Genomic DNA, 13,023 nt, shown 5'->3' with positions numbered 1-13,023 from the left:
TGCATCTAAGTGCAAGACAGCTCTTATGTTTATGAGCTACTGGATCATCATATACATACATATATATGTACTAAACTATGTATCTGTGTGTGCTACCTTGTTAAAACTTGGGACTACATCCCAAACTGATATGATACAGGATATCTGATGCTTCTTGAAAAATGTGCTTTGCAAGAGCCAAAGGCTGAGCCAGGTAGGTTTAATTCTTATATATTACTTTATGACATTTTTCTTGTATACATTTCTGCTCAGAGATCAAAGGCAGCATCAGTTAATGCCAACTGAGATGTGCGTTTTTGTAAGCCAAAGCTTACTGGAAAATGGAGGGAGATTAGAACTCCACCATCAAGCTTCCAGTGACAGAATCTGTAGCTTTGGGGGTTTTTTTGGCAGGCCCATATAAGCTTGATTTTGCCTGTTGGTTTTTTTTCCAGTCTGAACCCTGATTGTAGGCCAGTGTTTAGGCATCACCTCTCAGTGTATTTTGGCAGTGTACTTGTGGGCATTAATCGTTGCTCTACCGTCTGCCTCTCCTCTAGCTCAAGCCCCAGCAGCCCCTGCCAGTCCCAAACCTACAAGCGCACCCACCACCTGTCCAAGGTGAACGCACGATCTCAATTAACACTGACCATTAAACCTAGGTCTTAATTCTGGCTTTATCCTGTCTCATAGCTTATTCCACAAACCCTTTACTAGTTCAAATCGTATGCTAGTGGCATACCAGCTCAATTTTTAGGTTTTTTTAGCAGTAGCTGATCATAATGGGTTGTTTAGAATCATGCATATTATCAGACTAAATATTTTGAGTCTTTTCAGTCATAAAAACTTTTCTATGTGCAATCAAAATTAGCTTTTATTCAAAGCTCTGCTTTAATGAAATAAATGTGTTGCAAGCTTCTGCTGTCTAACTCAGTCATCCAACTAAAATGTTCTTTCCACTGCTATATTTAAGGTAGGAACAGGTATCATAAAACTAACTAGAAACTGGGAAAACTGAGACTTGAAGGCAGAACTCTAGACCATATCCTAGAAAAGGGCTCCTGAAACACGCACTCGCGCTCTGTTGAATCTCTCAGTACAGAGTAACGGTTACACAGACCATCCATAACCAACATTTATTTCAATTTAATTTTTCTGCCATGCTTACAGCGTCCTCAAGGCAGTGGTTTTTTTCACCCAAGAGAAATTCCTTGTACCATGTTAAAGGTTAATTTTTCCTCCTGAAATCAAATTGCAAAGTCAGGGCTATGGGGGCCTATGTATACCATGAATGAAATCCATTTTCTTATTTTCTTCTTTGCCATTATGTGGTTATAGATAATATTTCTATTTATGACTTACAAAAAATTGTTATTGCATCTTGCTGTTTGACCTATATATGGGCATAAATTTCACTGTGTACAAGGGCTCTGATTTTAGGATTATGCAGCTGAAAACCTCTTGATACAGTGGAAAGGATATCATATATTGTATAGTAGCTCAGATAAGATGAGATAATTAGATCATTAGGGTATTGGATAATACCTGTAGGTATCAAAATATTTATTTTGTGAGGTAATCATGATGACAGTTCTTTGTCAGTAAATTAGGCTCTTCTGAAAATGAATTTCAAATTTATCTTCTCATTTCAGTGACAGCTGAAGTCATTTTGTGACTTTATAAAGGAATTTATTTGACATTTGTGCTGGAAAAGGTGGTGTTGGTATATGAGAGAAAGTACACAGTGTTTGATCTCGGCCAGCAAGGCAATTTAGGGAAATGAAAGAGTCTTTAGCAGCAGTAGCCCTGATTCAGTCACCCATAAATCTCCCCGAGGGATGCGCATCCTCGGCATCCGTATCCGTCAGTCCCCTGTCTTTGCCCTGATGTAGCTTCTGAGGGAGTTTCCACCCCAGCGTCTTTTCAAGGTATCTTCTGGCTCATTTCCTATTTGAAAATCCATTTGCTCAGAAGGAGCCGATTTTTCTGCCCATTTCGTTAGTGCACTGAGCGGTTCGGGCTGCACCGCAGGGTGAGTCTCTGGTGGTCCCCCTTGGGCTGCCTGTGCTGGGCAGGCAGCTGAACAACAAAGCAAACAAAAGCTGCCCCTTAAAGTGAGGGGGGGACACGCGCCTGCCCTCAAGGAAAACCGAGAGAAGTGGGCCAGGCTCTCAAAACAGCAAGAGACGTTACAGCTGCTCTCGTGGCAGCAGGAGTCCACCCTTTCACAAGTTTGTCTGCATGGCTTAATTTCTCAGGGTTCAGAAACTCATCTTCTAGGCAAAGGTAGTTTTGGGACTACAGTTTTGGTTTCCTAGTACTACAAGTACTACATACCCATTAAGCATCTTTAGCTTTGTCCATAAAAACACATGAAGAGCACATTTTGGGGAACGTATTAGTTCTTAGGGGGGCAGCTGATTTACTCTGAACAAAGCTGGGATGAAATAATGTGATGGGTTGACCCCAGTCAATAGGCAAACACCCACCTGGCTGCTCACGCCTTCCCCTCTCCTGCTGGGTCTGGAGAAAAGAGAAGGAAGGCAAAGGAGACTTGTGGATGGAGATGAGGACAGTTTATCAGGTGACACGGAAGCTAGGGGCACAAGAAGAGTTTGCTCACTACTTCCCACTGGCAGGCAGATGTTTAGCTGCTTCCCGGGAAGCAGGGCATCAGCATGCACGGCCAAGGGGTACTCGGGAAGATGAACACCACGACCACAGACGTTTCCCCTTCCTCCTCCTTTTCCTGAGCTTGTACGGCCGAGCACAGTGTCGTAGGGTATGGGATGTGCCTTTGGCCAGCTCAGGTCAGCTCTCCGGGTCGTGTCCCTCCAAACCCGCTCGCTGGGGGGGCAGAGTGGGAAAGAGAGAAAACACACTTGACGCTGTACAACTCCTGCTTGGCAATAGCCGCAATATTGGGGAGTTATCAACGCTGTCCTAGCCACAAATCCAAACTGCAGCACCCTACGGGCCGCTATGGAGAAAGTTAACTCCATCCCCACCAGACCCAGGACAAATACAAAGCCTCTTACTCTTGTTTCATATTTGTTAACCTTTTTAGTTGTTGCTCATAATGATGGTGATCTCAGCGTGAAAATTTGAAGGTACAGATGTTGGTACAACGCTCTTCTGAAGCACATTGCCTCATGTTAAGGACATTAATGTCCACAGATGTTGCAAGATTTGGAGGAGCAGGATCTCGGTGTGTCACTGCTCTGCTGATCCATGGCTTTGTCTGCAGCGACGTGTCTCCATCTCCACTTAGAAGCAATTTCCCATTTAATATTTTATTTTAGTACCTTTGGATTGGGAACCCTGGGAGTGAATTTTATTTTGGCAAAGGGAATGTTATGGGAAGATTAGGTCCTTAAATTCCTGTTATTTCCCTGTAATATTTCCTCTTGTGTAACAACTTTTGTACTGCTACTGCTTTGTTGCTGTCCTCAGGGCTCTTAGCTTTTGGCGCATCAGTGACCGTATTAGATGTGATTTTGCTTTTTTGACAGATAATATTTGACTATCATAAAGCTATAATTTCCAGTTTAGAAAGAAGATGGCGTTGTTTGCAGCCTCATGTCGCAGGAAAGCCTGACGTGACCTATCGCGGCGCACATCCCAAAGTTTGAGTTTATTCTAGGAGAAATCTAAATGTAAAAGATTTACCCGTTTTCTGTCTGGCTGGCTTCTCAGCTGACTATAATTCTGGTGGGTGGCTTTTCAGTCGCAAATCTCTTTTGATCCTCTTTGCAATATTCTAATGCCTCATGTTTGGTTAATCCCCTCGCTGTGCTGCTGCCTGGTGTTTTCAGGGCTGCGGTTTGCATGTCCTCCCCTGCTTCATGTTTTGCTGCCGTTAAGATATTCATTAAAAAAAAGAAAGAAAAGAGGACTCGCATATAAATTAGGAATATTTCTCTGGCTGCTATATTGCCTTATTAGCAGAAATGTAAGTAATATTTGGTGTTTGCTGTTCTCCTGGTTGATGTTTTCTAGGACCGCGCAGGGGGTGCGGGTGGTCTCTGCTCACAAGGAGGTACGTGTGTGACTGCACAGGCTGGGTGCAAACCCCACCCGAGCTGCTGCCGCCCACTGGCGTGGCTGAAGCCCCGTGCCCACGCTGCCTCTCGCAGACAGCTTACGTTCAGACTCGCCGCTAACCGTCTGCCAAACACCATCTCCAGTGTCATAGACAGACTGAAGCAAACGGTGCAGCTGCCTCTTTCCCCAAAGCTCCTGGGAAGTTTTTATCGCTGCTGTTTCGGTTTTCCTTCACGATGAACGCGCAGTGCTGCTTCGGTGATTTAGTGCCCGGCGTCTGTACGCACCACAGAAGGAGCCATCGTTGAGAAAGGTTTCTTAAAAAACCCGAGTTACTGCCATGGCACCAAGATGAGCCACAGACCGAGGCCAGTGTTTGTAATTCCCTGGGGAACACACTTTACTCCTCTGTCAGCGCAGAGCCCAGCTCAGAGCTCACCACCAGTGAGTCTTCATTAGCTGAAACCGTCAACCTCCTCCCGCTGGAAGAAATTCCACTGTTCTGGAAAACTGTCATCTCGAATGAGAATTAATACTCGGAGTTGTTTTTAAAGATTTCTTGGCTGCTTCTGAATTCCTCAGGTGTCTTTCTCTGCCTTTACTCGAGGGCACTGACTTGAGGCCTCTGGGGAGCGGGGGTAACTCAGAGAGTCCCAGGCCACCAGCGCCGCTCCCTGTTGTAGGACACTAAACCCAAAGAGCCCCGGGAGCATGAGGAAACCGTTAGGCTTTTCCAATATAACAATCTTCGAGCTTTACAGCAACTGGGGAGAATCCAGTAAGGTGAAACTACTTCTTAGCAGTCACCAGATACTTACAGAAGTCTTGAATTTGGAGTACTTCGGGGTTTTTGGCTTAAAAACATTTTTTCTTTTAGTTACACTTCTAGAGCATGTAGTTATATAAAATAAGGCTTTATGTTACAAAGGTATCTCCGTTTTTGGGAGTAAGGAAGGAAAGATACGCTTGTATCTGGTATAACTAATAATCCAAATGTTAATCAAACCCATGCTTTCTCTTACAGAATTAATGTTCTGTACCGTGTCCTTCTTCAGCCCTGAGGTCTCTTTCTTCTATAATCTTAGGCCAGACTCTGGTCCTGCTTTTACCTCCCTACATATAGGCTACAATGGAAGCGTCTTTTTTCTGTTGTAACAGTGCTACAAAAGATGGAACCTATGTTAGATACTTATGTTTTTCAGTATTTAATATTTACTCTGTCTTATCAATGTTTCTTGATAAATCTGCTCAACACAGGTGTAAGATGTGAGATGTACAAAACTGATGGACAATGGACAAGAGGAGATTTATTACAAACATCCATCAGGTTTCTGACTAAAAAGCAGAAATAAGGAAAGCATTTTCAGGCCTTACCTTGCAGAAAACAGAGGACAAAAGCTTCCGTGGGCTCTCCCTGACTTAATGTTTTCTTGTAAACTTTGTCTTCTCTGCTCTACAAAAACCACCAACTTATTTTCTTTATGGGGGTCCTTTTAACAGCATTTCAATGACATGCAGTATGATATAAATTCTTGACAATATTACAGGTTCTATCAAAAAACCAAGATGCGTTTTGTGAATTAACTTTTGTTATAAGGATTCCTAAAATTGCCCAAATAGACTTCCACTACAAACTTGCTATCAATTTCTGGAACAATGGCTACCACCCGTTGGAACAAAAGAATCCAACAAGTATTACACTCAATTGGCTAAAAAATTGTGCTGTACGGAAATGTGTAATTTATTTTATAACCCCTCTTCTGGTTTCTTCTTTATTACTGGTAAGTATAGTTGTTATATGGGAGAAAAGAATTAATACCCATACATTACATCTCATTACGCCTTTATAGCATATTGTCATAATTAACTTTTTAGCACATTTCTAAGTATCTAGACAACTAAGTAAATAATAATATGTCTTCACAGAAAAGTTGGCAAATAAGGTGGTTTAAATAGTTCCAAATGTTTTCACACAGATGTCACTGACTGGATGCAATGAATTATTGCAACACAGCCCCCATCCGCTGAAATACAGCAGCACACGCTGAAGTGTAAGTACAGGAGCGGAACTGAGCCCACGGGCTTCAAGTTCTGCTGCTAAACGGGGTATCTCACCCATTTTTTTTGGAAAAAAACCCCAACAGGTCTTCCTCCAAATATCTCATTGCAATCGTGATGGAGACTGACGATAATAGCCAGCTATTCTCACGTAGTGCTGGGGATTCCTTAATGCGTGCAAAGTTCAGGGAATATACTGATGGTTCATGTTGTTTTTCTCCTTTGAGCTATAGCAGTATATGGACATTCAATTAACAAAAAAAAAAAATCAATAGCAATGGGTTAAACATCGTATTTTAAATATTCAGTATATCTTCATACAAGAAAGTGGAATCAGGTTTTAATTTATATTCTGAACTTAAAGTTAGAAACTATCAAACCCTTTTTTAAGAGCAGGAGGATGAGCTGTTCCAAAAATAATTGTAGTCTAGAAATCAATGTTGTGCCCTAAGGTTTGGAGCCAATGTGCAATCACCACTGTCATGTACTTTTGTAGTAACAGAGTTGAAAACTAGGGCAGCCCTGAGTGACTTCTGTGGCCTATGCTTGGGCATACTCTAATCACACTTGTCTTTCTTTACTTTTAATCAACGCGGTTGCAGACACAAAGGAAATATTTTAAGAAAACAGGAGCTCTAAGAAAAGGCTTTGGTAAATCTCAGTTGTGCGCAGAATACAAGCGCAATGCATAATGGACAAGAATTAGGTAAAGAAGAGAGGAAAAATCCGTAGCTGAGGAAAGGAACAGCTTTCCCATCATAAAGTTTTTTAAGAAGAGCATTTATTTAAAAAGCAATTATTTAGCCTATAAAGGTGGTGGTTGCAGTGAAGAAGACCTACTTTACCTCATGGTTTTGAGTTTGAAACTCTACCAAAGTACCTTATTGCAAGGCGGTCAGAGCACGTCGGGTAAAACTTTAAGGCTTTTGGATTGTTAGGAGATTTTAGTTGATGGGAAAACTTTGGGGTTTTTTAGCTCTTCATACTCTATATTGATGCTTTTCAGACTGCGTAACATTTTCCAACCCACAGAGTTAGTGGATTACTGCACATATAAATAGATTTTTGTAGAGTCACCACGTGACTGTGGGCACGCTGGGGGGAGCTACTGGGGCAGAGGACACATGTCCTAGCTTCCCTTCTTTGAATCTTCAACTGAATTAGAAATACGTGCCTCAATAAAGCCCTCCCTAATACAAGTGTACGCATGTATGTTAAAAAAAATAACATGAATTGGGAAACGGAGAAAGTATGAAGTGGTCCAGCCAGCAACCGATGACCAGGGACTGAGCTGGCGGTTGGATTTGGACTGATCCAGTAGTCCTCCGTGGAGTTTTGTAGCCCTTTTTTGAATGCCACCCTTGGACAAACTCGTTAAAAGTTTGCCATCTGGTACAGAGGTTGGTAAGCGACAAATTTTGCGCCAAAAGTAGGTTAGCAATTTCTTACCCAAGTTCCTCTGAAACTTCAATGCAGCTATAGCTATCATGTAGTCCGGCATCCAGCTACCGTTCCAGCAATGCCAACAGCAGCACCATTCCGCAACTTCCATGGTTCAGTTTGCGCCATTTTCCTCCCATTGCAAATGTGTTTATGCTGCACTTACCTTATTATCGGAAAATGCTTGTATCACTCTGGGGACATCCAAGTGGTTGTCGCCCGCCGGGGTGAATAAGGGCACGCAGAGCAGGGCATGCCAAGCGTTTAGAGAATTCGGATTATTTTATAGGAAGATGTAGCAAACTAATAAGTAAATAACTAATAAAAATAGCTAATAAATAAATAGCTAATAATAAATATCAGATCTTATGACAACAAAAACGTCGAACTTGGTTCAAAACTATTTCTTCCAGAGGGAGAGTGCTTTCCCTAGCCCTATAGGAAAGTGCTTTCAGCCACTCAAACAGGGGAGACGGGTGTAAGAGGCAGCACGATGTGGGAAGCGGAGTCCCAGGAAAGGCTTTGGTGCCGGTGCCTTCCCAAACCAGTCTGTGTGCAGCAGGGGCTCCTGCACCCCGGCTGCTTGGTACCCTGGGGACCCCCGGCCCCGTTCAGTGGGTGACGGGGTACCTCAGATTTGGGCACTGGGGTTTTCAACATCACAGCACCTGTGTCTGGCCCCAGCCCTTCGCGTTGAAATGCTTTACAAGCTAAATATTTCATAGACTGCCTGGTGGTAGTCATTTCAGATGGATGCTCTGCATTTAAAAAGACTGACTGCTTTGCTTGAGCCAAACATAATAAGCTGTCTCGCATGCTCCACAGCTAATAAAATATTAAGTATATTTTGGCACCCAGAAATAAATACCGGTTCGAAATTCTCATCGCACATATCTCCCTCTCCTGAACTCCCTGTCCCCCCCGGCTTTACACTGAAGTGCTGCTGCTCAGGCTAAACGGTTTGTTGTCGGGTCCTGGCACGGGCAGGTGAGTGGTGCGCAAGTACTGTACCGTTATTAGCTGTTGGGCTGTAATGAAGTGATGAAATTGGGTGCTGCTGATGTACTTGCAGCCTGTGCCATGCAGAGGAAGGCAGCCCATGCCCCACGTCTGTTGAGACTCAACGGGAACTGCACTCGCTCAAAAGCTGAGGTTAAAAGTGGAGCCTTGCATTAGAAACCTGGCTAGAATAAAAAAGACCACAGTGCTTGTAAACCACTGCAAAAATATTCATAATTTAGTTATGAAAGTCTTATTTAAAAACTGCTTGCATATAGTTTAAAAATCATTGTTGTAATAATACTACTGTGTTAATGCAAGGCAACCATACCTTTCCAGTACTCTGTCTCGTTTTATTTCTCAGGGCTATGATTTTATTTGATTTGCTCCCCGACCCACCCAGAGAACTAAAACAGTCATAAAAACAACGGACCAAAATCTACCCGTATCAGCGGGTGCCGAGTCAAAGCTCCTCGAGATGAAAGGATATAGTGCCTCCAGCTTTAATAGGCTTTGGGTCAAGCTCCTAAAACCTGCTCCTGCAAACACTTGCACACACGTGCTTAGCTCCCAAGGGGCTTACTGCTGCCTGGTGAACTCACCCCTTAAAAATCGCAGGTGTGGGGAAAAGAATGGGAGCCAATGCCAATAGCTGAGGTTGCCTGCCCTGGGAACTGCTGCTGTGGGGAGGGTTTGTGCCATCCCATCACCCCCCCAACATTTGCACCCCAGCCCCAGAAACTCTCCCTTTGGTCTCTAAGGGCGGCGTGGTTCCCCTTAGTGCTTTAGGTGAAATGATGCAGCAAACGCTTCTCGTACAAACCCCACGCACAGCACTTGTCAGCTAAATGCCTTCTCTGGACCCCGAAGGCAGTAATTAGTAAAATATGTATTTTTTTCAATTCACGCTCATGATGGACTGCTTGCAAGTAACAAGTGTGATGTTGCACGCTGTTGTCGAATGGTCGCAACAGCTGTAGGCAGCGATCCCTTCCCATGAACAGCTGGATGCTGTTTGTGGAGGTGTGTAGGGGCGGTTGCCCACTCCCTGCCCCACAGCTCAGGGCTAGGGAGGAGGGCGTGGGGTTTGCCAGTCACAGAGAGATGTGGCATGTGTTTTTCCATGCCTGTCTAGCCCCTGGCTCTCCTGCACAGCCCCCCCAGGACCTGGTAACAGCAGTGCAATGGGCTCACTGTGACCCAGCAGCTACATTTGTAATAGCATTTTTCTTTACTAATATTACCAGTGTGGTGTTTTTGTTGGCTTTGGTAGAGTTGCAATAAATTGCTTGGCTGGCCAATGCCTAACTGGAAATATGTTAGAAACCTACTTGACAATAAAACTGTGGCCTAAATCCATAGGAAGACTTCACCACAGGTCAGCAGCAGGGTATAAAGCCAGTGCTACCTCTGCCAAGGGGCCTGAGACCCCCGCCTTTGGACTGGGGCCCAGCGTGAGCTTCGTGTCCTGAAGCACAGAGCCGGTCATCGCTGCCACCAGGAGACCACTGCCACCTCCTGGGGTGCTGCTGGCCAGCCCCAGCCAGGCGTGAGCCCCAGTGCAACCTCACGGAGGTGACCGATGTCCACGGTGCGCCCCCATGGCTTTGATGTCAAGGCTCCCCGAAGGCAGGAGGAACCCTTTACCCGAGACATCTGCCCACAGCCTCTCTTGAGACATATTTATTTCATTTTTAGCATCGCTTTTATTTTAGAAAAATTAAAAGCGTTATTTTAGTTTGCTGAGCTCCTTCATTCAGGAAGCTTTCCTTCAGGGTGGGGGCATTTCTTAAAAAGCTGTGGTACAATTGCTATTTTTCTGTCATTGCGCACAATTTGATGCTGCCTGACAGGACAAAATAGGAGGACCATCACCCAGGCCTCGCCCCTAGTCTTTCCCACACTTTCCTTCACTTGAGCACTGGCCAGCACTGAATCGCTCCCCGTCCTGTGGCACGTCTGCGTTTTGTCACAGGGATTAGCCAAATGTGCGATTTCGATAGCCATGAGCTTTTTATACGGTAACTCCGTCCTTAAAAAGCGCTTCCCATCGTTTAAAAGAAGGAGAAGCCAATGAAAGGCGATTTTCCTGCGTGATTTTTTTTTCCTTTTTTTAAATTTTAAACCGCAGGCCCCATCCCGGCGCCGGTGCACGTCGGCCCCCGCTGCCACCGGCCCCGCCGGGCGCGGGGGGGTCCCCGGGGGTAGGGAGGGGGCGGGCGGTGCGGGGCGGCAGGTGCCGCTGCGGCGCGGGGCGGGGCGGCAGGTCGGGGCCGCTGCCGCGGCGCTGCCGAAGGGGCCGGCGGGGCGGTGGGGCGGTGGCGGCGGCGCCTCCCCGCCCCGGCGGTGCCGCGGGGAGGGCGGAGAGCGCCCGGCGGAGCGGCGCGGCGCGACGTGAGTCGTAGTGGCGGCGGCGGCGGCGGCGACGGGTGGGGGGCCCCTCCCCGACCGGTGCCAGTTCGAGCGGGGCCGGGCCGGCTGCGCGCTCCCCCGGGAGGTCCCCGCCGTGCGGGGGGCGGCGGTGCCGTCGGTGCGGGGCGGAGGCGGGGCGGCGGCGCGCCGGGAGCGGGCGGCTCGGCCCGGCCCGGCCCGGCCCGGCCCTGCCCGCCGGGAGCCCCCGGCGCGCCGGCTGGGCGGGGGGAGCTTGCGGGCAGGTTCCCCGAAGTGTTTGTTGTCAGCATGGACTTTGATGGTGGTTTCGCATCTCTGTGGTTCAGGGAGAGCGATCTGGAGGACGCGGCGTTGGTGGGACGAGGGCCTGATCCTGCTGGCACCTTTGGAGGAAGGAGCATCCCTCTCCAGGAGTTTCTCCTCGGTGGCCGGAGGCGTGCTGGTGGGACCGCGTTTGCAACATGCTCTTTGCACTTAAACCACCCCCACCGTGCTGGTATGTCAGACGGGTTTCTTGCTCCCATCTCATCTTGCTTAGGAGGACCATGGTAGCCTGGCGCGGTGTTGCGGGAGGAACAGGCCGTGGCCCCTCGCAGGCGTCACAATGGGTGGTGACCCACGGCCATGGGCAGGACTGGCCTTCAGCATCCTCCGCTCGTGCTGCAAGGAAAGGAAGAAGAGCTGGGCTTTGAGGTGGGGGTTTTCAGGACAGGCAGCAGTGACCCTTACTCCTCCCGTCATCTCGCAGTGAGGTCACTAGCAATAAAGTCCTCAAAACCGAGCAAAACAGAGAGGTGGTGCTCCAGCTGGGCACCCGTGGGGCTGCCTGAGAAGAGGTAGTACCCCATAAAACGATGTGAGTGAGGGAGTGCGGGAAGGTAAATGGTGCGGCTGGTTCTCTGTAAGCCACGTTCCTGCTGTGGGGAAGGCAGGAGACTGGTATTTGCTGGCCGAGGTGGTGTGAGGGCTTCTTGTCTGCCCCTGCTCTGCCATGCTTCAGCTTTCCCAAGCTTCGGCACAGACCTGTACAGGGAAGGTTACCTTGATCTGGCACTTTGTGAAACACAGGTTTAGTGGTGTTAGATCAGCCGCTGCAAAAATTGTAAAACATTCAGAAACATCACATGCTTTCTCATAGTTCAGGAAGTAGGAGTCCACATTAGGTTTCTAAATATAGTAACTAAAAAAAAAAAAAGGAAAAATACAGGGATTTATACTATAGTCTTAACAAAGTGGTATTTTTAACCTTTAAGTACATCCAGATTCATTTTCTTCTGAACATTTTGTTCTGCTGAGAAAATATTTAAAAATCACTTTGATTTGTATGTGTCACACGAGGGGCTGGGTAGAGCCTTGCCATGCTCGTGTCTCCAGGGACAAGGTGGTTCCGTGGGCAGGGTCCTGGGGGTGGGGGGAGCCGGTGGCGCTGCCAGGCTGCGTGGGGCACGACTGCCTCGCCTGGCTGCCGGCTGCCCCGCTCCTCGGGCGCGAAGGCAGCAGCTCCGTTAGAAGTAGAAGCTGGCACATTAGGAGCGATGAAATTCAAGAAAACAAATACCGGGGGAGAGCCGTGAGACAGTGGTTTTTAAGGCTGATGCAGTTCTCTCTCACGATTCTGGGCAGCTTTCATACAGAGAATCTGGTCATTAACTTCTCATTTTGTTCTCTTACTCCTCAGCTGATTTCTGCCAATCATTAGTGATGTAGTTGTGATTTTAAAATGTGGGGTTGTGTTTTCCTGCGCATTCCTATGTGAGACTTGGTCTTCTGTTGCATTCCTAGTTCTGATTCCCAGTTTTACAGTTGGCTTCTGTATATGGAGATTAAAGAACAGAACGGGGTGTGTGCTGCTTTTCTTGTACTCGTCTCTGGTTGTTCCTGGGCAGATCCTGGCCATCTCCTTCGTTCTGACTTTCATTTGTGTTAATCCAGTGGGACCTTTGCCTTTGTAAGGGCATCACAAAGCAAAGCAATGCACCTCATTCATACCTTATGATCTGCAGCTCCATATGTTCGTAGTTGAATCTTGTGACAGATACTACAATAAAACGCGCCCCTGTCAGACTGAGATACTGATCCACTGTTTTACCTGCTGCTGCTCATCACTTCTGG

At 46.8% G+C, this 13,023-nt stretch overlaps 1 protein-coding gene across 5 annotated transcripts in view; it reads left to right on the top strand.

Moving 5' to 3' along the window:
* C7H2orf88 (chromosome 7 C2orf88 homolog) overlaps nucleotides 1-13,023 on the top strand; it is a 38,836-nt gene that overhangs the window by 15,569 nt on the left and 10,244 nt on the right. For 3 of the 5 annotated variants that reach the window (XM_054210321.1, XM_054210320.1, XM_054210319.1), the window contains 2 exons: nucleotides 3,979-6,074; nucleotides 11,238-11,407. The gene's annotated coding sequence lies outside the window, so the exon portion shown is untranslated. Of the gene's footprint in view, nucleotides 1-3,978; nucleotides 6,075-10,786; nucleotides 10,915-11,185; nucleotides 11,408-13,023 lie in introns of those variants that run through there. The other 2 variants (XM_054210322.1, XM_054210323.1) reach the window with 2 other exon arrangements.

Source organism: Rissa tridactyla, chromosome 7, assembly GCF_028500815.1.
Source record: "Rissa tridactyla isolate bRisTri1 chromosome 7, bRisTri1.patW.cur.20221130, whole genome shotgun sequence".
NCBI lineage: Eukaryota > Metazoa > Chordata > Aves > Charadriiformes > Laridae > Rissa > Rissa tridactyla.
The sequence above is the reverse complement of the archived record's forward strand: the minus strand, read 5'-3'. Positions and strand labels throughout refer to the sequence as shown.